Raw genomic sequence first — 25,623 nt, forward strand, 5'->3', positions numbered from 1 at the left:
TCTTTCAGTTGCATTGCAGCAGGCAGATGTCAGGCCTCAGGTCACCACCAGTCATCCCACTTGGGATGACAGATGTCTGGATGAATCTGCTGATGCATACATTTGACATCTGTCTTCTAATAGACACAAAAAAAGGATCTGTGTGGGCTCACTGTGAAGGAGCTGCTACCAGCCTTCAATATGGGGCAACATCTCTGAGGCCACCTTTACCAGCAACATTTGGAATAGTACTATGCCCTTTCTTAAAAAAAACCTCTCAGCTTACTCAGCAACACGCATTCACTCCTACAGATTTGTAACAACCTAGAAATGAATCTAAGCGGCTTGTGAGAGCTGACTTACTTACACTGAGCAAAACAACAAAGCACATAATCATGGGGCCTTAATTTCATAACATACTCTCTTGCTTTTGGCCTAGAAAGAAAGAGACCGGTTCAGAATCCAACTAATGTCAGAAATGCCCTCTTTCATTGTAATGAATGACTTTCCTTACAATGAGTGCTCCAAACTTCTTCTCTACTCTTTCTATTCTCTCATTTAGCAACCTCTCATTAGCAAGCCAGCAATAAATAAATAAATAATATTCAGGGAACCACTATTCTGCCATGCTGAATTAACTGTGATATCATTTCCCATCTGTTTCTACTTCAGCAAAAACAACATCTTTGTTAACCAACACCTTTTCACAGGCAAAACAACTTCCCACGCACCTCTAGATATCCCTAAATCAGTTATTATGAGTAGGAATGGCCAGCTCAATGGTCCAAGTGAACTGCTAACCCTCTTAACCCTAAAACTGGTGGCCCTGGTTCAACATCGGTCATTTTGTCCTACAAAGGTAGTAGGTTAACTTAGATTCGTCACTCTGTTCTTACCCCCATGGATGATTTACACCATAAAAGTTCAGTTAGATAAAAATGTAGACGGTTGAGGTTCTCTTTGGAGAGGTCAGAAATTCCAGTTTGTGAGCCTGGCTGAAGTTGCTGAAAAACTTACTCAAAAAGCACAATGTGTTTTTACATGATTGTTTTATATGAAGTCACAGCAGGAAAAGCTATGGTTTTGATGTGTTACTCATCCCATGTGTTCGGTATTATTACCAAAAGTGCATTGCTTCACCACATTACCAGGAAATGTTGTCCAGCACTATTCTGAGGTCTTGAAGAGGCAGAAGCTCGGAGGGAGGGCAATGAGCTTGTAGGGAGGTTGGCTTAGCTCCAATTAACTGATCTTTTGGAAGAAAATATATCTCAGTGAGGGGTAACATTTTATGTCAGGAAGAAGTAGGGAAGAGCACTGTAGAAAATGAGGTTATTTCCCTGCTTATGCTGCAGAAGTACTTAAAAATGAACTCATTAGAGACCACCACATTGTACATAAACTGATCGAAGTTCTCTCATATGTTAAACTAATCTGTCAAGCAAAGGTCCAGAGTTAATCCATCTTGCAAAGGGCCAGATTTTCCAACATGCTTAGACAGCCATTACAGGGTAAAGTTCTACAGAGACGTCAGACATCAAATCCCTTGGAAAACAGAAGCAAAGTCTTTTTACCTTGCTGAGTGCTTCGCATCAGCTTTGCTAATCCCTTACTAAAGTTAAATCTTTAGAAGCAAAAATATAAACTAGCATAACACAGTAATCTATTGTCTTACTAGCAAAAAGTAATAGCAGAAAAAAATCAGTTTTGAAAGGGCTCTTTTCTGTATCTAGCTTGCCAATTTTGCAAAACTGTGTGATTTCCCTTGTGGGAAATCCATTATATTGCAAGCATATTACTGTACATGCTGGCTCCTTTTCCATGAATTATACCCAGAGTTTTGCATACCGTACTGTCACTTTACACAAGCAACAATCTCTAGCGATAGATCTCTTCCTCTCCAGTCCTTTAACACTACTTAACTGCAAGTTAAGCGTACTGAAGGCTAACTGTTTTAAGGAAAGAATGTATCACACTGTGCAGCTACACCTGCAGAGACAGTGGGTTTTATTTTTTTGTTTGCTTTGGTACAAAACCAAGGATTTTTAATTTTCTAAATATTTAAATGATATGAATAATCAGAACAGACACAAAAATCACTACATTTCCCATAAATACTATGCTTCATAGCAGCTTTAAGGCCACCACAGTTTCCCTGATAAGCATTTCTCTTTATTTCAGATTTGCTTTCCTCTGCAAAAGGGGAATGTAAAGTTCTCTTGGAAAAAATATATGCCCTGTGAGTATTCTATAATGAATGACTTGGCTTTCTCTCTAGAAGTGCTTGTACTATTTTGAGAAATGGATATATAGTGGGGTGGCTACCAGCCACCTACCTTCCATTGTAATGGAGCTTCTCATGTTTCAGAGAATAATTGATTCTTTAAAAGAGCTTTCTAGTATCTGGAGCATTCATTTTATTCCGGCTCTTTATATTTTCCCCCTCTCAGATGCTTAATTACCTTTTGCAGTTGTATACAGAATCAAACTATACAGCTGCCAGATAAGTCATTTCCCAGTATCCACTAGAATTCACAGAGGAAAAAAAAGCTTTTATAATTTTGTCATATACCTTCCAGTTACCTTCCCTACCCCCACTTCAATCATACTAACAAAATTGTGTTTTCAGAAGAGGTAATACAAAAATTGAAATCTTAGTTTCATCATTCACAGAATAAAAAAAAAAAAAGTCTGTATTAACATCCTTTTGCTATTAGGTACATTGCATGACTTAGTGTTGTAATGTACATAATATTCCACAGAAGGATGCCCCTGGGACTTCAGATCTTGTATACATACATATACACATGCATTCACAGAGACATCTTCCATGGGCTTTAATGAAAACAGCATATTCACAGCACACAGCATCACTTGGACTTCTTCCCTTTAAGCAAGCAGAGGTTGCAGAAGCACTTGTTGTGCAATGCTGCAGTTCTCATAAGTTTAAAAGGGTTTCAGAAACAACTAGAAAAAATTCAAAGAAAAAAAAAATAACCTCTCAGAGATTAACAAGATGATCTTCTGGTCATGGAAGTGTCTTGACTGCAAAACCTGAGAGACAAGTATGGGGCAGCAGCACCACTAATACCTTCTAGATGGAGTTGGCAAGAGGAGCATTCTGGACCAAATACTTGCCTTTGTAGTGTGGCACGTTTTGCAGTTTTAATATTAATTGGAGAACTGAGAATATATACTTATACACATGGGTATATGAACACCTCTATTCAGTAGTCTACATCCAACAACATGCTCTCATGAAGATCTCTACAGTGGTTGGTTGGCCATTAAAAGAAAACACCAAAGCAGAGCCTTGTGAGCCAACTCTCAAACACGGGGACACAGATGTCCGTAGAGTCATGCTGCAAAGCCTTCAGATGAAAACAAGTTGATGACTTCAATGCCCCCAGACTACTAGAGAAAGACTTTTTGTAATATTTCTGACATCAGTTCTATTGTCTCTCCTTATAATGCACTGACCTAGATCTGTTGGTGTAATTTTTTCAGCTTCTAATGCTGATAATATTGCTTTTAGACTGGTTTCAGGGTCCTTTCGAGACGAGTTCTTCAAAGCTGGAGCTTAATCCATTCTTTATTAGCTTCTGTAAAGTGATTACTTCTGCAGGGCTGAATAGAAGTATTTAAAGGAAATGAGCATTCTGTTACCAAACATTGCTGCTCTACTTCTAAGGCAGTTGCAGGATTTTTAAAGCTTTAGGTTTGAATGATGGGGATATAAAACAAGAGAAGACACTAACAGAAAAGTTTCGTATGGTAAATGTGTTGATACCATGCCATTTTATTTATTTATTTATTTTTTTTAAACAAAATCCCAACATGTGACAGGCGCTCAAGGACTGATGGGCTGTGACGGGCAATCCTGAGGTCACCGGAGCTGATACTGTTGTTGAGATATCATTTTATTTTTTAGTTCAAAATGAAAAATTGCTCCCTGCATGTAGTTTATTAGAATCCTGCCACAGCTAGAGGCTAGGGAAAAGTCACATCACAGTTGCAGATTGTGTTTGCAATGCTTCCTCTGTAGTTAATAAATATATATATATTTAAACAGGATAGCAGCCCTTGTCAGACTGCAATTAGAAGATGAGAAATTCCTTTGCTTTGTCCACACAACCTCGTTCCACAAATTGCATGAAACCTGGGCTGATCAACACTAGTCTTATTTCATGAATAACAACAGAGAATAAGCATTACTTGATGCCATAGAGAACTTCTGTGGTAAAGCATGTCCACCAACTTGACCACAGTTCTGTGGTCTCAGAAGAGAAATTCAGTATAATAAAGAAAAGATGAGAATGAGAAGAAATACTTTTCAGAGCTGTTGGTAGCGTTGAAAAGCTACCATTTAGAAATGCTAAACAAAAAATCTCTTTGGTATAATTTTTTATAAATATTTGCATTCTAGTCTTGCTAGTAGGTGTTGTGTGTATTCCACAAGACAAAAATTGATTGGGGAAAAAACAGAACAAAACAATCTTATATCTCTTTAGGAATATATCTACAGTTCCTCCAAAACAGAGTGATGGCAAACCTGTATCTGGGCAGCCTGGCCTGGTGGTTGGCAATCCTGTACATAGCAGAGGGTTGAAACTAGATGATTATTGTAGTCCTTTTCAACCCAGGCCATTCTATGATTCTATCATTCTATGAAACCATTCTATGATTCTGTATTAAAAATAAAGGGCAAATGGTACCTTTGGCAAGAGCACTGAGACCTGATCTATCACAGCATTAAAGTAGGGAATTGAGAAAGGAGAGACACAAGCCCCTTCTGTATAGCAATTACATAAGAATCAATGTGGTGTGGCCAGTAAAAAGTACAGTGAAGAGATCCCAAACAAACACCTGACAGCACAAGAAGCAGTTTGGAAGGTAAACAGACTTTTGATCCCATTTATCAAAGTACTTGCAGTTTATGTCTTAAGGTGAAACAATAATAAATAGGTAAAAAAAATTAATTGGCTTCCCAAGCCTCTTTTTTAAAAAAAGAAAAAATATGTTGAATGTTTTTAAGGAAAACTTGGCATAGGGCAATAGGCTCTCATAAAACCTTATTAATTAATCATTCCAGCCTGCCATCCTTCACATGCTTGGAATACGTATTTGGAACAACCAAGTACAGAGCCAAGGCATTCATTTTAATAAAAGAATGTATACCACCTTCAGAAATGCAGGTACATGAGAAAATACATCTTAGAACAAAAATCTAGAGGCAGACCTGTACTTGGGAGCTGGTGGATGCTGTGTTTTTTTAGAAGATGTTTTTTTGAAACAATAGCTCAGGCTTTATTCTTCCTTTTGGAGCAAGTGAGTCACTGAACAGGAAGGCAAGGAATGCTTCTCCTGCCATCTCCCATTCAAGTGCTCAGCTCAGGACCATGGCATGGCACCTGCAAACTTTGCATTTGGATCTTCCAGTGAAAATGCATGTTATATAAGAGAACTGCAATACAGCAGCAATAATGCTTGAAAACTTGCTCAAAGTATTTTTTCTTTTTTTCTTTTTTCTTTTTCTTTTTTCTTTTTCTTTTTTTAATTTAAGTGAAAAGTTTAGGGAGAAGACATGAAATAACAGTGCGTGACAGAGCTGAAAATCAAATATGAGAACTAAAAGTTGAGCACAGACAATGCTATAGCCCCTGTTTGGATTCTTGTATACCAGCTTTCATAAAGGAAAACGGAAGCACTCCAGGCTATTCCAACATTCCAACAATTATATTACCTGAATAAAGCCATTCTGACCGATTTCAAAGTGTACTGCTCCGACCACAAACTTCAGTTTGCTGTCTAGAGGTTGGAAGTGTCTGTCTAATGAAAATAAATCACTTTTCAGTTGCTCTGAAGCAGAACTATTGCCTCTTGCTCGTTTCTCTATATCATGCTGCAGCCCCTAAACAAAGAGAGAATGGGAATTAACCTCAGACGTCTAAGAAGCACAAACATCAGCCTTTCCCTGGGAGGGTTGGAGAGCCTATCATTGGTTCAAGGAGCCCAAAGCTGGTACAACTTTGCCAATGTGCTTGGTATTGCCCTTCTACATATCTTGAGATGTCAGATGTTAAAAAAATCAAATTCCCTGCTCTTTACAGATCCATCCTCAAAACTATTTTGACTTAAGTGACTATATCATCTGCATTTAGGAGATTATCTCAGAATTAATTCTCTATTTTTACACCTATTACACTGAATTCTTTGGATTTAAAACAGATATCCCACAGTAGCATAAATCATTTTATTAAATAAATCTCAATTTTCAGCCTTATATTCTTCAAAATAATTGATATAAAACAGAACAAAAATATTAGCATTTTTAGTAGCATTAGAACCACCCCTCAATTTCATGTTTTATGAGTAAAGGCAAATAAAGCTTTCATTTTTTGAATTATAAATAATGTAACTGGTTTTCCTAAGTATTTATTAGTGTTACCAACAAGGAAAACAATATGGTCACAGCATAAGACATCAAGTTCTGCATTTTGCTTTGCCAACCCATTTTGCCTCTGTCTCCTCCCTCATTCTTATTTCTTACCAGCTCTATTTTGGCTGCAGAGAAGGTGCTGCTTCTCATTTGATGTTTATGCAGTGCCAGCCACAACAGAAACCCGATTCTGCTGGGGACATCTTGCTGGTCACCTTTAGGAGTCTCTGTAGAGGATCTTTTATTCCTTGTGCCATGCTGGGGGTACTCCAGGTGCTGCATCTGCTCGTTCAGTTGGTATCACTTGTTGAAATTTCCCTCATTTCAAAATATTTTTCTCCTTTAAGCCCTTGGGGAACTGGAGTCAAAACCACAACCAAATGAAGCAAATCATACCATACTGAATGTAAACACACTCTTGATAGTGTCAGTAACAGAGACAAGTCTTACAGCAGAAATACTTATAGAAACAGGTGTAAGCAGCTACTCTAGCTGGGCTCACTTCACACAGCTCAGCAGTGCTGAATATTTACCTGGGGAATTGCTCTGAGACCAGGTTGGATCGGACCCTGAGCAGCCTGGTCCAGTACCAGATCTGGAGGTTGGTGGCCCAATATGTAGCAGGGGGGGTCGGAACTTGGTGATTCTTGAGGTCTCTTCCAACCCAAGCCGTTCTATGATTCTATGAGACATCCAACTATCTCCTCTTCCATTCAAAATTTTCTTTAAAGGAATGCTGTGTAAGAATTAGGTGGAATTTTTACCTTCCAGCCTCTATTGGTAAAACATTAAGAACAATCCCCCAATACCACAGACACTTATATACATCATACTGCCACTGCAGAGAACTCTCATTAAGTTATTCATACAATCACAGAGCCATTAACATTGGAAAAGACCTCTAAGATGCCCAACCCAACCCACCACAACATGCCCACTGTCCACATCCCTCAGTGCCACATCTCCACAGTGCTGGAGCATCTTGAGGGATGGTGACCCCACCACTCCCTGGTCATCCTGTGCATCACATCTCTTTTAAAGAAGAAATATTTCCTAATGGACAACCTATTACCACAGTGCGCATGGCCAAGGACTGCAAACAGTTAGGCATTATTACACTTTCTTTGACTCATATAGGTATTTTGTTTATTCTGCTCTTAACGTTATCTAGTTTTAGAGGAACTGAGCATCTTCCATGTTCAGGTTGCTCACCAAGAGCCTTTAGGCCCCATTCCATGCAGGCTGTCAATCTGTTCAATGTCAAGGGTATGAAATGAGTTCTACTGGGCTAAGCTGTCCAAAAGCTGTAAACACAGGTACGTAAGCTGCTTTACAGGCACGGTTTTAAATGTACAGCTGGGTTGTAGAGAAACAAGCAATTGAAACCTGACCAGGTTTTAGAGCTGGCTGAGAATATTGCTTTACTAACCTGCTTGACTCCCATGACATATAAAACAATAAAAACTGTTGTGGAATGAAAAACAGTGATATAATTTGAGGTCACTGAAACAAGAGGAAGAATATAAATAACTGATAACCTTGATATTTTTAGGGGGATACAGATGAGAGTGATAATGGAAGTTCACATGATGCAATTAATGTGAATTGTCACAAAGCCATTAATAACTTTTCACATGACAGGAGCTAACTCACCTTGCTAATAAATCTCAGTGACCCTGGGCAGTTCATGGGGGTGGATAAAGCCCTCTTCCGAAAAATGACAAGGATGGGGCAGTGCTTGCTCAGGAATGCTTCCAGGAGTAGAATTTTTATTTTCATTGACTAGTTTTTTTTTTTTTTTTAATCAAAAGTAGTTGCATCATGGAAAGAGAAGTGTTTTATAAGCACTTCTTTTTGCCTCTTCTGGCAAAATGAAAGCCAACATCTCTAGTAATCATTAAAAATACAATGTTAAGAGATTCTAGCGTAAATAACCATACATTACCTCCATTTTGCCTTCAGTAAACTCCTTCCGACATTAAGAGGCTTTATAAAACTAAAAATATATATGCACAACAAGTACAAAACCACCTCTGGGAACAGACTCAAACAGAAATGTGGGGCTTTTACGATCAATGATTGAGTTTTAGGAAAACAACATAGTGATGAAAAAAGATGGCGTTATCATGGTACTATTCATATTCAATTTAAAATGGATTAGAGAGCACTCTCAGTAAAAGTGCTGCACTTCAAGTAGCAATGATATTTCAACTATGCATACAGCCTATTACATTTCATCTCTTTGTACTGCTTAGGAAGGCTTCAGTTCAGCATGGGATATCTACACTGTTATTAAAGCTTTTTGTTATAATAAATTAAAGGATGTAAATGCTCTTTAATGTTAATACTTCACATGCTGTCCCTCTCTTTGCCTTCTCAATAACTATCAAGAGTACAGATGCAACAAAAGTGCTCCAGCAAATAAACCAAAATGGATACAGTGAGAGTGGGTAACTAGAAAAGTAACAGAAGACTTTGACTAACTGAGTTCTTTGGCTATTCAGAGAAGTGAAACTTGCCCTGCAGACCTTTCTGCTTGATTACACAAGCTGAAGTGCCTGCAGAATGTGAGCAGTGCTAGCTGTGGGACATCCTTGTTACTCCATTGTTTGGGGCATGCATGGAACATACCCACAGACACCATGAGTGTTTCAGTTCCAGCGCTGTAAATATGACAGAACCTTTGCATGTAGACAAGCCAGTAAATGCCCTTTCCCAAATCACAAAACAGACACTGCAGTCAACACTGCCCAGATTGCACTAATCTCTCTAAACTCATTGCAAAACCAATTCCCATAAAAACTGCATATTGCATATTGATTTTCCTATTCATATTTTATTATAGCATGTACTTTCTGAAACCATATCACAGCCATTTGATCCTTACATCATAGCAGTTTGTGAAGCTGTAATTTAGTTTTCCTTCACATAATCACGCGTATATATATACGCACACATATTCAGTCACATTTCTCACATAAAATGTCATCGATTTGCAACAGAGAAAATGGATATCCAAATTTCCACAGTTCAGATGACAATATAGCAGGCTCTTTAGCAGAGCAAATCTCATTAATCTTCTCAAGGGCAGAGATACTTGTTTCACCATCTAATGAGCGTGGTTCCTTCACTCCTCGTTTCCATCATATCTGCATTCACATCTAACAGTATGTGGGCAGCCTTGAACTAACAAGATGAGATTGTGCTTGATCTGGAAGAGGCATAAGCACACCAGCCTGACTAGCTTACAGAGCACCACATTTCCCTGTATGACTACACATCCAGTAGCTCTAACCTCAACAGGATCACATCCCAGAGACAGGGAAAGCTCTGAAATTCCACACATTTTTGCTTTATAAATGCACTGTAAAACATAGAGAGTACAAAATCAAAGAGCAGTTGTTGAGAGTAACTAAGTTTTGGTCCATTACTTGTGATTTGGGTCTTGTTGACCACTAAAAAGTACGATCTCTTCACTGTCTGTCCGTCTAATAATAGCAAATTAGCTGATTATTAACTTACTGCAGATTCTTAAAAGAAAAATATGAAATAGAAAATGAAAAATAAACAGCAACAAATGAGGAAGAGAAATGGAAAACAAGAAGTAGATACAGAAAATAGGATTATGAAGGTTATTTCTACGTTAAATTACCAGATTGGAAGTAATAATATTTGTAAGCAAGTTTTAATGACTTTTGACTAGCAGTTTCCAAGAGCATAAACTTGAAGAACACTAAGAATTAATTCACCAATGCAAACTGTCTGCTTCAATCAAGATAAAATTGTATGATAAGGTCTTAAAAAAAAAAAAAATCACAGTGAAAAGAAAAGCATCATTCTAATAATGGATTTGTTTCAGGCCTGCCTTTTTTCTACTTTAGGGACAAATTCCTCCTTAGATGGCACAATGATCTAGTGTAAAGAACAATGTCTTCCTCAAATGCCTAAGGTATGTTTGAAATGACAGTGGCTCTGTTTGAAATTACTATGGTTATGTTTGAAATATTTGGTGCAAAATGGCAGCTTCCCTCCAATTGCAGAAGTGACTCCTTTTGTTCCTTTTTCTGTTCAATTTATCTATGTGGAAACTAGAATGCTTCACTGCACATTAAACAATTTGTACTTAAGTATGGTTATTAATCCATTTCTCGGTTGTGTTTTATAAAATATTTCATTATACTTAGAAGATTATAGTGATAAAAACTACTTTTATTTTCTCCTAAGGGAAAAGTATTTTTTGCTTTTCTGCACTGGAATAGCAAATCATTTGAAAACAAACACTGAAAACTGCAGTAAATGACTCCAGAGCATACGATATATACAGTATGGTTTCACGTGTAATATTGGATACAGACAAACCAATGCCAATAGGAAAAGAAGAATTTTTTCAGGAAATTGCCCTGGTTTTCTTTTTTTCTGGCTCCCTCACACCCCACTCCTCTGGGCCGCAGTGGTAAAATATGCTACTTTTCAGGAGTAATACAGCTGCATTTGGGGAGGTCACGTATGCTGAAATACATTGAAGAAATGTGTTTATTACCTCAGAGAACAGATTTATTTAGAAAACCATGTATTGCAGATATCGCCACCAGCATGTAAATCACTGCTACAACCATTGGCGATAATGTCCTTATATCAGTGCAATATTTTTACATACCCCTGCCTCTTGCATACAACAGTCTACAATAGTGATGGGTCCAATCTTTTATTTAATTTGTTCCTGACCTTTCAGATAATGCTGCCTGTTATCTGCCTGCATTTGTTCCTAGACTATAACAATGACACTGTCATGAGAAATTACATTTGAGCCTTTTGCAGGTGTAAATATTGAATTACATCAAAACTACTTTCCCAGAAAGCACTAAAATATTTATACATTTGTGCACTAACGCTTGAGAAATGGTTTTCATTAAAAAAAAACAAAACAATACCAAACCAACAATACAAAGCCACCAACTTAAGAGCAGAGAAGTGTCAATTCATCTAGAAAATATTTCCCAAGAATTCTCTTGCTGTGATTATCACCTCCTCCAAGTCCGTCCTTACATCTGTACCAATAAGCTTGCCTTTAGTTTCAACATGAATAAAATAAAATAAATAGACAGGATGTTTTAACATGGTCTGAAGGTATAGAAAGAATGGCACGCTGCAACAAAACCACTGCTGCCATAACATTCCTTTGATCCATTCCTAATTGCCTGCTCTTATGAGGCCATTTCTCTTTGTGTGGCAGGGATGAAGTATAAAGGATAACCTCTAGCCGTAGCATTCTGGGCAGAATAGGTGTAAAAAAGAAAGATCTACCTGGAAACACTTCAAGTGTGCTTAAGAACAGGACCAGTTTTATTCCTGACTGAAGAACGTAGAACTATTTTGAAGCACTCAAAGAAATAAGCTTAACTAACTTTGAAATTTTCAATTAATTTCTGGTTTTGTCAAATATTTTGCCCACTTGCACTCCCTTTAAATACTACATCACAATGTAATGTTTAAAGTCCATCTAAAGAAAAAAAAAAATCACTGCACTCGTCTTTTTCCACAAAATATCATTATAGGTCATGAACATCAGAACATAATTATCAGCAGATGGGAAACTTAAAGTGCCCATGCTCCCACTCATTCCCATTACTTAAAATAACATTAAAAAAAAAAAAGGAAAAAGCCACCAGATCAAAAAAAGGAAGCTTTTCAAATTTGCTTTTGTTTTCTAACCATAGGACTCTAAAATATGCCCCATTTAAGAAAGTGTATCTGTGTATTTATATGCATTTACATACATTCATATATTCACATATATTACATGAAAACTTGAGTTTTCTGCACATTATAGCTTTTATAGATTCATGGATTTTTAACTATTTCATAACTTTTACAGCAAATCATATTGCTACTTAGAATGAATCCATTTACAACTTGCCCAATACAGCAGTATATTGCTGGTCATGCCCTGTCATTTTATGCATACTTAGATATCACTTGACATGCCTCAAAATAGAGTAGATATTCTACCTGAAGTCCTATAGTAAATACACGTAGAGCAGTGGGGGAAAAAGAGCAAGTAGTATCAAGACAACTGAGAATTTTCAGTGCAATTAAATAGCTTCCATGATTAAGATTAAGGATCCTTGCCTGGATTTCTGTTCTGAATATAATTTAAAACAAATAAATAACAGATATGTATTTACTCTGCGTATGATCTCGAATTTCTTCTTTCACTATGTAACTGATAATAGTCTATATTAACATGGAATTTATTATCAGAATTGGTTTGAAATACCTGATTAACACCAGTTAATATCCTACACAGCAATCTTCACAGCAGAGATTTCTGCTATTTCTCTATCAATTACATGACAAATCAATAAACTGGAAGAAGGATAAGTTATGAATATTTCCTGATTACATGTGCTTGGATTAAGTGCAGAACAGTCATGTTCACAGTAAAGACGGAGAAATATTTAAGCAACACAGGTATGTATATGTTAAAATTCCTCTGAGCTTTGTATTTTAGACTATGAACATTCAAATTTAGAAGACCTAATTCTGACTTCATGTTTCCCTGATTATATTCCCCTGCACCAGGAACATGAGAAATTTGTTAATGACTATCAGAATATAAGATGCTCTTGGTTTCACTAAAGGTAACTTTTTTTTTTATGGTCTCTGGAGAACGAGTGACCTTTATTGCTGCTCCGCTGCTCTGGTTTATTAATGTTTGCTTTGTATATTGCAAAGTGTGTTTATTCTCATCACTCATTATTGCTTTCATTTACAGTATTTAGCTGGAAAGCAAATCAGCAAAATGAACAGGGATTTAGGGAAATTTAAAAGTGAAATCACTGTATTAACCATGCTACATTTTTAACATCCTTCATTGGTTAGCATAGAGTGAGTAAAACTGACACCTCATTATATTTTTCTGCAGATTGCACTCAGGAGTGAAACATTATGTAGAAAAGTTTGGACTCAATTTGCTGTACTTCACCCTTGGCTGCATTTGGATAAAATCATTTTCACAGTCTTACATCTGGTTGATTGAACCAAGCGTGAGTTCATGTGCAGCGTTTGGTTAAAGGCACTAGAAAGAGGAGATGTCTTTAATGTCTTTAAATCTGTTGAATCAATGCCTTTGATTTGCAATTTAGAATGCAGCAAGGAAAAATAATTTTAAGTATGACAATGTTCCCAGTTAGAGGCAAACTCTCTGTGTATAAGCATATTGGAAAACTGTTTGATTACTATGGACAGCAAATTTGATTAATTTATCAGTGCTGTAGTGTTTATACATAGATCGACAAAAGCAGACAGTTTGCATCTAATACAGCTTAGAACAAACTATTTGTCTCAAAACAAGCTACAGTGAAAGAATTTAGTGCCAAGCAGTATACCTGGAATTGCAGCCACCTTGCTCTGAAGCTGCATACTTGGAACTGCCAAGTCCTGCCTTTGACCAAAGTTTTCAGATTTTGGGAGACAGATTTCAGAAAATGAAAGCTCTGGAATTAGCTCAAAGCTCCAGTAATTTCAGGCATCCCACTGTTCAGAAATAGAAAAAACTGTAAGAAATAAGAGAAGTTCACAAGTCATGGAGAATATCGCCCAAAGCCGGGTATGTGGAAAAGCCAAACAAAGCCATTGACTACATGTGTCTTCCTTAGTAAGACAAAAAGTCAAACTGCAGACCCAGTCAGTGAGGATTTATTGCTGTCTTTACCTGGAAACACACAGTTAGAATCCACACACAGGGTTAGAATCCACACACAGATTTCAGTCAGATATTTCCTTTTTGCCTAATACACAGAGCCAAAAAATATATGGGGGGAAGGAAGCATGTTAGACTACAAATTGACTAGCTTTACTAATGGTATGGAACTGGTTTGTGCAAAGAGATGACAGTTTGTACTAAAGCCAGACTGAGAACATATTTCCTAATCTAGATGGCTCATACCTAAAATAAAGGGGGGAACATTTAAGATGGAAACACCCGCAAATAATTATTTCAACCTCCTAAAACTACATCACTGCAGTTCACGTTTCCCACAGGTGCTCAGCAAATCCTCCTTCTGCATTCAGAGCTACACGTTGTATTACCTACAGTTCCAACCCATTCCAACCAACCTACAATATTCTCTCCAGAGCGAAAGCAATGTTGGAATTTCTACAGATTTCAGAGCTTTCAACTTTCTTCCATAGATTCTCTGTAATCTCGCTCTCTCCTTGCTTATGATATTTCCATATTCCACCTGCAAATCAGTTTTCCTTTCTTCAAAAATTGCTGATATCTTCTAAAATGCCAGCATCTCTGCAAGTAGTTGAGATTTCAGCTCAGTCTATGTGGCATTTGTAGCTCATGGCTTTGTCTTTAAAATAACGCCAAACATCAGCCAGAATGCATTGCTTGTTCCTCCTGCCATATATATATTCCCACCTCCCCAGCGTCCTTCCTAATAAGGAATTTATATATTTTATATATATATATATATATGTGTACACACACACACACACATATATATACACATACATACATACATACATATATGTATGTATGTATGTATGTATGTATGTATGTATGTATCTTCCTAAAAAGATTTATATAATAGAATGAGGAACTGGAATTGAGGGAATAAATTACCACCTCTGGAGCTGAAGGTGTGGGCCACACCTTACACAGAATAAAGGAATATCTTAAAATGAGTACAGACCCATCTTTTTAATGACAGATTTAGGGCCATAGCATTAATAAAGGTGAGAGTTTAAGAAGTGAGGAGCATGATGAGATACACCAGGAATGAGAAATCTTGCCCATACTTGAATGTTCCATTAGCTGCTTTACAAGCAACCTTGTGGGTCAATTCACAGAGATGTGCCAACGTTGCCCCTCCTATTTCTTTGGTTTGTACAAAGAGCAGCTATGGAACAGATCTTCACGAACAAAGGAGTTTTGCTTCCAGGAAACCCTAGAATAATGTTCCTTTCCTTGGTCAGCTTTAATTAAAGTTTTCTCCAGATACAAAAGAGAGGCTGGGATTTGCTTAAGAAAGCAGTAACGTTCATCTGAAAGGGACCAAGACTGAAAAATGTATTAAAAAGTTTGACTCAGATCATGAAATAGACTTCTTCACTCCTTACATTGCCCTTCATTCACCTTAAAGTAAATTAGAGAAGTTTTATCTATGTATTTTTTCACAACTTTCCTTAGATGAATATTTCACTGATACGTCTGACCAGATAGATTTTTCCTAACATACAGCTAAGTCATTTAATTAAGTTTTCAACAATTACAGCCTGAACAGTACAAATCCTGATGGATAGGGAGAGCTCCTGGACTCCAGGGACTGATGTTGACTGTCCCCCTCCCTGAGCCTCCTCAGGTTGAACAGCCCCAGCTCTTGGGTTCTCCTCACAGCAGCGATGCTCCAGACCCTCCCGACATCATCTCTTGGTGGGTTGCACCTCTGGATTCTCTCCAGCAGCTACAAGGCTCCCTTAAAAGATCAAGAGATGACAAACTCCGTCCCTGGGTGGGCTCGAACCACCAACCTTTCAGTTAACAGCCGAACGCGCTAACCGATTGCGCCACAGAGACAGATGTTTTTTTTTGACGAACTCAAACACTGAACTGGATATTTTATTCATATGACATATTCCGGGCTCTTTGCTCTGGTTGCTCAGTTTGGAAGGCAGGATGAAGTCAGACTGTGCCTTCTGTTTACTGATCAAAGGCATTCTGCCAAAGCGCTCATCTCTCCGTTATCCCAGCTCCCTTCTGATACCTCAGTGCAGTGACTCTGCGTTCATGTGATGAATGCAGGGCATCAAAGAAACTAAAAATTCACATATACGTGCTTTTTATTTCTTAAGCCCAAATTAACTTCAGTTTTTCCTTTCTTGGCTTGAAGGAATTGCAATCTGCTTCTAGCTTGCCATAAGTAGTAAAGAATGCATCAGCATCAAGTTTGGCTAGCTGTTATATTTTGTATTATACAGCATGAGCATTGTAAGTATATATATATATATATATATATATATACATACATACATACATACATACATACATATATAGAAACAGTTAGAAGTAAGAAACTCAAAAACATAATTGAAAACCAACTTCTTCTCCACTCCTGTTTCCAAGCTTACTCTGCCATGCAGACAGAAATCTCTCAGATATTAGCTTTTATTCACAGGATTATCATTAAAGAAACTTGTGGAGAGTAAAGATGTAGATCAATGAAAGCATGGATTTAGAAAAGAAAATTAAACAATTTGAAAAGGATTACCACAATGGACCAACTAATGGAGGCCTAACGCAGCTCTGAAAACTAAAAATGTGGCTGATTTACATTTATATTGTTGTGCTTTTTTTGCAATTGCTTTTGTATTCATCCCCAATTACTTCTAAAGGCTGTCTTTTATTACTCTAAATAAATAATAAAACATGGCCACCATCCTTATTTTAAAACAATACAGAGAAAGATGCCATATCCAACAACAACATTGGTTTGCTTAGGGATTTGAGGAAACAAATAAAATTTTGAAACTTAAGACGATCTCTGAAAGCTTCACTGTATCTTTTAATAATGTTCAGATCAGGATGTAGGCAAAATAGAACCAAATTCAAACAGAGCAGGAAAACAATGTGTTTTATCCTGAGCAAAAGAACTCTTGTACAAGACCATGGGTTTTAGAAGAACACCCATGTCTTTGGTCTAGGGACAGAAGGCACAGTGATACCTCATGGTATTATGAGGACATAAGAGTTTACGCCTTGAAAACAAGCCATGAAATCTTAAATTCAATGGATAAAGTATTTTCCTACAAGATGGAAAAATAAGCTTTTCAACCTTGTTTTCTCCAGTTATACATGAGATCTTTGCTCATGTTTAACTACAAAGTCTCACTGAAATCCCCTTGTTTCCAGTAGCACATTAAGTACTATAAGTTGGAATTTATTATACTACTTCAATATACACACATGTATATACATACAAAATACTTTGGTAGAAGGGGAACCCAGTATTTAGCACCACAAAAAAGAAAAAATATGGCTAAATCCTTTGAGAAAATATAGATATCTATCTATGGGACACCTCTGTGACCTACCTCTTTATTTGCCTAAGACTTTTTAATAAAAAAAAAAAAAACACAAAGAAACAAAAACAAAGTAAGCAAACAAAATAAAAGAACACAAAATACCTTAAGGTAAGGCAATAGCTCCATGCTGAAGATGAAATTTTCTTTTTTCTTTTCTCCCCCCATAAAAATATTGGAAAACATTGTACAAAGAGGGAGGTATCAACACAGCACATCACCTCCTGTATCATCAGGATGCATATACATCACTTGTACACAGACAGGCTTACAAATAAATTAAAACCAGGACATTTTAGCTAACCTAACAACCCTTTTGTGGAAAAAATTAAGCTCTCAAATGTGGTTCAGTACTTCAGGGACTTTCGCTATCTTACATTTCCAAGCCTTTTGCTGCACTCTGTTCCTTTCATGTCAAAATACGTCACCTTCAAACCCCATCTCTGGTTCCTACAGGTGCTGCTCACACAGGCACAGAGACACAGCTCGTGCTGTAATGAGCAGGAGCTGCAGCCAGCTACAGTGCTATCAGCTCTCACACTTAGTTTACAAGCTGCTGCGTGAGCGATAACATTGAACTCTGCATGAAATGAGATAAACTTACAAACCTGTACATGCTGAAAGAAAGATGAAAGCCTGCCTACAAACCAACCCGAATTTCAAGCAGCAATATGAAGGAGCCTGGAGAGCTCCCTCGTTCCCCTTTCTTGCTTCAGGATAGGGGCAGGTGCCCAAGAAGATGAAACCCAGCTCTGGAAAACACAGTTGGTTTCTACTAATCTGGACTTGTAGCAGACAAATTCTATTTCATTATATTTTGAAATTAACATCGCTATCCAATAACTAGAATATTATTTTCTAAATTATCAAAAAGTTCTACTATTAGTTTCCATGGATATTGATAGAATCTAGATAACGTTTTCTATTTTTACTATTTATTTACTTCTAAAGTAAGCACACACATTGCTTGAAATCTTTGGATGCTGTTTCACAAAAGTTTATTCACGAAAATGTCTCATTGATTGCAGTTGCAATACTTCTCATTGACTTTGAGTTGGATATTTGGGAAAACTTCTGTGTCAAGCACAGGCTGCCCAGGCAGGTGGTAGAGACACTGTTCCTGTTTAGCTGTCCTAACCTGAAAATACATTTATTCACATCAGTGAGTGCATGATCTGTTTTCATGTCCCTGTATGGATTTCTTTCCTTAATACAGTAAAGACTGTACACTTTTTCAACATTGAACAGAGTCCTGTTTAGAAAACAATGCTTCCATCCCATCTTTCTGCTCAGAAGCAAATCAAGTTAATTTGCAGCCATTTACAACTCAATCAAGATTTAAGACAAGTCCAGTAGGAATCTGATCTGCCATATCTAGCTGTGTTTTTACTACAGAGCCACACATCTGTGGGTTTTACGGCAAGCTTGTGGTTAATAAACTTCAGCAATGACCACTTGTTATTCATATTGCAGAAGAGTTTGAAGTGCTCTGCCAGGAGCTGGACAAAAGGGTAGGAAAGCATTGCAGCAACAAGGAGATCTTGCAATGTAATTACCGCTGTTAGAGCACCTCATGCACAGCCTTGTTCACAAATTAGCTCGATAGTCCAAACTTTTAATGACCTTTTACTTTGTGTGGGAATAATTTCTGCAGCAGTCCTTCTTAGTTTCCATAATTAAAGTCATTTAAAAGTTTTAACTAGGAAGCATACTCACGGCACACAAGCTGATGAAGGGAAATGTAGCTTCAAGAGCTATTTTTCCCACTATGCAGAGCTCCCACTGTGTCAGAAAATTACAGAATGCCCATCTTTCAATTTGGCTCAGCAACAAAGGACTTCCACCTACTCACTCCGTGCTTTTTTTATTTTTATTTTCAAATCTGAATGCTTTAATGGGGAAAAATTGAAATATGCCCCTATGAATATGTGCCAGTATTCAGTAGTAAGGAAGAACTAGAAGAAAGTTTGGAATACAAGGGAGTCAAGAAACCACACAGGGCCATTTGCTCTGCTCAAGAGCTGAAATATTTGTGGGCTCCAGCATCCCACCCTTATCCACCTCAAGTATTACGTTTCACCATTCATTTTTAAGGATTTTATATTTGCTATGCTTGCTCCATACATAATTTTAACTGCAAAACTTTATTTTGCATGCACCAGTGAAAGTGTGCAACAAAATATAAAGTCAAAGAAGCCACACAGCCTAAATATCTTCTCAGAAGTGCCCCAAAGAGGTAAGCTTTGGTTTCCATGATGCTCACACTGTAGATATTCAATGACTTAACAAAAACATTCCACCAAAACTGTTATAAAAGTATCAGTCTGTGGCATTCTACTTTAATCTACCTAAAACACACGGAGAATTACAGTTCCAAAGGAAGGCAGGAGGTGAATTTGGCTTAGCTTCTGGCTTCCAAATGTGTCTATGAATATTCCTTCCAGTTTCAGTATTATAGAAAAGAAATGCTACCAGAGTTTTCAATCCAATGATTGTACTGTCAATCAAGTGATTTTCACATATACAGTGAAGGAGAAAAAAGAAAAATAAAGTGTTGTCAAAAAGGTCATTAAAACTGTTTTTCACAGCATATGTTGCACACATGACTCACCAAAACAAAGTTTAATATGCTAGAGGAAAGCACGGTGTCAGGAAGCTGCATTAGAGAAGACAGCTGAAATACATTCCCTTGTTTTCAGGGTGGCTTTCCAACTTCTGAAATCACTCTGCATTTTAAATAACAATAACATAACCTCACCGTATATAGAATTAAACTACATTCCTTACAATATTATTAGTCTATTGTAGTCATCAATCTGTCACTGATAAATAATCAACATAACTATGAGCACTTGCATCTTGGTTATCATTAGCAATAGATTTTTTTCTGCTGTGTACCACATTTTTCCAGTTGGAAGCCATGAGGCTGGTTAATTACATCCTTTCCATGCTCTGAGGCAATAAATTATGTTAATAAGTATTTGGGCACTATTCTCTGAAATTTGGTCATTTCACACTTGTCTTAAAAATCTCTGAACTCAAAGTGCCAGTGGTTGTGGGAATTCTCACCATCCCACTCACGCACTCCCAGCAGAACTAGAATAGTAATCCCACCTCAAACTTTTTTTACCAACTTAAATCTCAGTTCATTTACCAAGTACCTAAGAAGCTCTCAGGTCATATAGTAAATAAAGAAAGAAACAAAAATCACATTCATTTGGTACTTTGCCTTGTCAACCTGTTTTATTTCGTTCCTGTTTCACCATGGTAACCCTTCAGCCAGTTTTCTTATTTTTATGAAGACAGACATACAAAACAATCCGTGCAGAGGTATAAGTGGTGTAATGGCATTACAGATTACACAGAAATAAGTATTCCTTGTAAATAGGAGCTATGTGCTGCTTTTCTTCTGAGGCAATAGAAAGCTACATGGAGTCTCAAGAAACAACACTAGTTTTTTGAACTTGGAAACAGTTACCAGTTTTTCCTATCACATTAAAAATACACAGCTGAGTGGGAAATCTATAAAATATTTCGTAAACAATAAAATCTTGCAGCTAATTAAACTGAGGCAAGCTACAGTAACACCTGGTAAAAGCCAAAAATATTTGGATGTAGTGATCAAACACACATGCTGATCAAACTGGGGAGGGCTAATTATTGATTTTACAGTACAGGTCAAAGATTTTCATATAGCAAAATGCAAAAAAAAAAAAAAAAAAACAACACAGTGCATTTACCATTGTTACAGAAAACATATTCTAGAATTTTTCTTTAATTCATGGGATCCTGTGAAAACATGACAAGTTTTAGTCAGCCATACAGAGACCATGGGCTACTTGCAAGCCAACGATGGATTTTGAGGTCATCTCTCTGCAGCACCAGTGGTGTAGGAAGTGAGAAGATTTTCTAAGTGCTTGAATTACATTTCATGTTTCCAAATACAGGCTGCAGGCATGGACCTCCTGCCTGAATTGCTGCCCACTCAATCTGCCATAGGCTCAATATTTTCCCTACTCTCTGGCCGTGAGTTTTTATTTTTTTAATTTATTTTATGTCCAGCAAATGCTTCTGTATATAGCTATCGCACTCACAATTCAGCTTTTTCCTTAAATGCCTGTTAGAAAGATGTCAGAAGAAATATGAGTTAGCCTGCCAGAAAGACAGACCTAAAATCCCATTTCTTTTCAATTGAATAGTTTTCCATGCTGAACAAAACAAATCATTTCAGAAATCCCTGCATTGGCCAGTTTACCTTTTGATCACCCACAGTGTGGATGGAATCACAGCATAGAAAGAGAGCTATGAAGTCATCTCACAAGATTTTAAACACTCTTTGAGCCATCTTATCCTAATCTCCCCATATCATGCCAGCCCACAATGTTTTTAGTTCTTCCAGAAAACAGCTTACATGACTTCTCATATTAATTGACAAAATTATCCCATCCAGCAAACGGAGATGACTGGAACACTGAAAGAAGCTCAAGTATTACTGAAAAGTTCACCACTTTCTCAGACTTGCCATTACCATGCAAGTTCCTTTGTAGCCAACTTTAACAATTCTTTGATGCCAAAACGAGTATTTGCACACAGACTTTGGTGAGAACTATCCCATAACTCAACATCTAAGGGAAGGAAACAAGAGAGCATCAATATTTATAGTTCTTGAAAGGCCACTGTCAGGTTTTTATTTCTGAAAAAATGAAAAAATGCAACAATTTGATGCGCATTAGAGAAAATAATGAGCCACAGAGAAAAGCAATAAAAAAAGAAAAAGTTAAAGTGCTTAGAGAGATTAATTGTCAAAGCCAGACAATGAAACAGCTGGAACATGGAGCTAACCTGGTGGCAAATCTCTCTGAGATTATAAAAGAGTCTAGTGGACAGATGGATTGGGCAATCATTTGATATGAATCAGTTTGTAACAAAGATAAAACAGAAAAAGAGAAAGGGAAAGATGTTTCATGTCTGGAAAAAAAAGCAGGTTCAGGAACATGAAGTTACCAACTGATTTTGTTAAAACAACTGCTATCAAACTGATACAAGAGTGCCACGGTTGAACTGGCAGAAGAGGAGAAATAAGAGATTAAAATCAGAAAGTGCAAGAGATGTCTGCGTGGGGAAAACTGTTTAAAAGCAAACCAAGATGCAAAGGAGAGCAAACGGGGAAAGAGCTGATGCACAAGCAGGGGAAATCAAAGGGGGATAAAAAGAAAAACGAGAAATAAAATGACAGACTTCATTTCAAGACAACCCAAGTTGATAGAGCTTACCTGCAATTAATGGCAGCCTGTACGTACTACAGCTTTGCCATATGCTGTATAAATTACCTAGGGGTGCAGCTGCAATTCATTCAAATATCTATCACTTCACACTGCTTTGTATCAGCTGGGAATCTGGAACTGTAAAGTGACTTTTACAAAAGAAAACTCCCAAAGCTGAAATCCTCTGGAATATTCCACAAGCTAGTCGGCATGCCTGCTTTGCAATTTTACCTTTTCAATACCCCATAGAATAGGTCCACATTTTTGTAATATTACTAAATTGAACCAAACACTGTAGTTTTACACCTGCTAGCTGACAATGGCTGTATTTAATAGCTTTGTCATCACATGGGAACCAAATCAATTCAACAAATCTGCCGTAGTTTTCATTGTCTCTTATTAAATAACATTTGGAAGCACAAACGAGAACTTTAAGCACATGAAAATACACTAATATTGGACAACTGACACTCCAGGAAGCTTAACGTTATCATCGCGCCAACTGGAAACATTTATTCATGAGTTGGGGAACAGTTATGATTTTGGAAAATCTATCTGAGACAGGAAAACACAAGCAGTGTGCAGTAATTCTGCATCACGACCATCTCTTTGCACCAGGCTGTCAGGTGGCTGGGCAGGAAGTTGTGCCTGTGTGCCCAATAAGCCCTATGAAGGGACAGTTTATATTTTGCAAGTTGGTTATTGTATGCTCCGAGAACAAAAATTGGAAATTTTTAGTACTGCTGTCAGTTTCATCATAATTCTTATACAAATGGCAAGGAGATGGTTGTCTACCTTTAAGTTTTCTCTTAGATCTTACGTACGGAGTGCATGTCATATTTTAAAAACAGGAAGAAAAAACACAGTGATTGAAGGAAAGATTCTGCTAGCAATTTCTTTTTTGGTCCAGTATACAAACATATATACATGCCTACATGTATTTAAAACCCAAAATCAACTATAAAAACACGTGGGCTGCAACTTCACTTCCTGAGAACGCAGTATTTAACCGTTAGAAAGCTTGTTTGTAATGCTATGATCCAAATGGACCATTAGTGTCCCTGGAAAAGGTAGAAAGCTGAGAGAGTAAGAAGGTTTTACCAAAATCTTCCTGTAATTTACCAACCTAAATCTCCTTCACTGATTACTCATAGGGAAGGACGTTTATTTTAGCTGCTGATCCATTACTGAAAGAGTTTTTGTCCCTTTACCCCCTCCGCCATACCACCACTTTTAATTACAGAGATCAGCTGGAAAAAGCATCTGAATTTGTTTAGAACTTTATGCACTGGGATGCAAGCATCACCAGCTGTTACCCCTCCTACACTGAAACATACAGATACATCTTTCATTGCAAACTGAGCTTGTTTTTTGAATGACTACAACTGGACCAGTCCTTTTTATGGCTAAAATGACCACTTCCAAAGAGTTTCTACTGATACATTTAGGTTTATACATACCCATAACAGACAAGTGATGTGGTTGTGTATATATATGCACTTACATACACATACATTATAATCCTGTTTCTAACAACTGAACTTAATGAAAGTGTACCCTAACATAAATAATAATTTCAAAAATATGAAGAAAATGGTCTACAGAACAGAAGCCAGTTAAGTTTCTCACTGAGGTGAATTAAAAAGATGACTTCTCTAGCAAGTGGTAAAGTGACAGACTAAGTAACACGAAGACGGGCTACCATTATTGGCATTAACATTATTATGACAGACTTGAAAACTAAGAGATTTCAAGCAAAAACTCATGATAGCTTCTTGCTGGGAGAAACATGTCCACAAATATTAGCAAGAATGGCCAGAAACTTAGGAACTTTCATGATTTCTATGCCTTTTTCCTACTCTAAGCCAGGCAATGGCTTGCTACAGGTTTGGAGCTAACTGTTTTAATACAGTGTATTGACACTTTCATAAGCAAGCAGATAAGGATAATACTAAATTTGCATCTGAGAAATTGGGGCATCTTTTTATCGATTTCACTTCCTCTGTGGTAATTGATTCTGCAGCTATTCCCACTGAATTGACAATTCCAGGGACACAACTGTCCCTGGAAGAATTCTGTCCTTTATAAGCATGCACTGTATCAACCTGTATTTAATGCATTAACCTTTTAATCACACTTATAAAACCTTTTCCTGACTTCCGTTTGCTGGAGACTAGTGAGAAAAAGGCCAAAACTATCTGTCTACTTCCATTACCATTAACTTCAATGCACAGAGTCTCTGCCATATCATCTAAATATATATATAATTTCTATGCAAGCCTCCATAAGCCCTTACCAATAGCACTCCCATGTCTCTTTGTTCATTTTGTACATCTTTTCAGTAATTTCTTGATGTTTTAAATCCCCAATCATTTTTCTCATTCAGCCACGTCTCACTTATTCCAGTAATTTCATACTTATGCTAAAACATCTGTAACTCCCATTCAGCAATCTTATTATGTAAGATATGCAGCTTTTCTCTCCTAGCTCTTTTGATTTACATACTTACTAGAGGTATCTTCTACTGAACATTGTTAACCAGTGGATAAATTACCTTGGGATTTAGGCAATACCATCTAAATCTCTCTCTTCCATCATTACTTCAGCTAATAAAATATGGATAGTAATTTTCTAGTTTAGAATTCAGTTGATTTTTTCCTGAGCCTGTGAAAGATGGTCCCTTGTCAAATATCATTACATCACATTTTGTTACCTGAAAACCTCCTCATGATCCAACCTATCAGGACAAAGGCAACCCTACACAACGTCACTCTCCTCTGAGACATCAGGATATTCTAGCACCTAGATTTAGACACCCAGACATGGAAATTTCAGTTGAAATTTTCCTGCTTT

At 37.2% G+C, this 25,623-nt stretch overlaps 1 non-coding gene across 1 annotated transcript; it reads right to left on the reverse strand.

The window, feature by feature from the left end:
• Positions 1-15,930: 15,930 nt before the first annotated feature.
• Positions 15,931-16,004, reverse strand: TRNAN-GUU (transfer RNA asparagine (anticodon GUU)). Its single transcript has one exon. It is a non-coding gene; the product is annotated as a tRNA-Asn (tRNA).
• Between the last annotated feature and the right edge of the window lie 9,619 nt (positions 16,005-25,623).

Source organism: Meleagris gallopavo, chromosome 11 (assembly GCF_905368555.1).
Source record: "Meleagris gallopavo chromosome 11, MGAL_WU_HG_1.1, whole genome shotgun sequence".
NCBI lineage: Eukaryota > Metazoa > Chordata > Aves > Galliformes > Phasianidae > Meleagris > Meleagris gallopavo.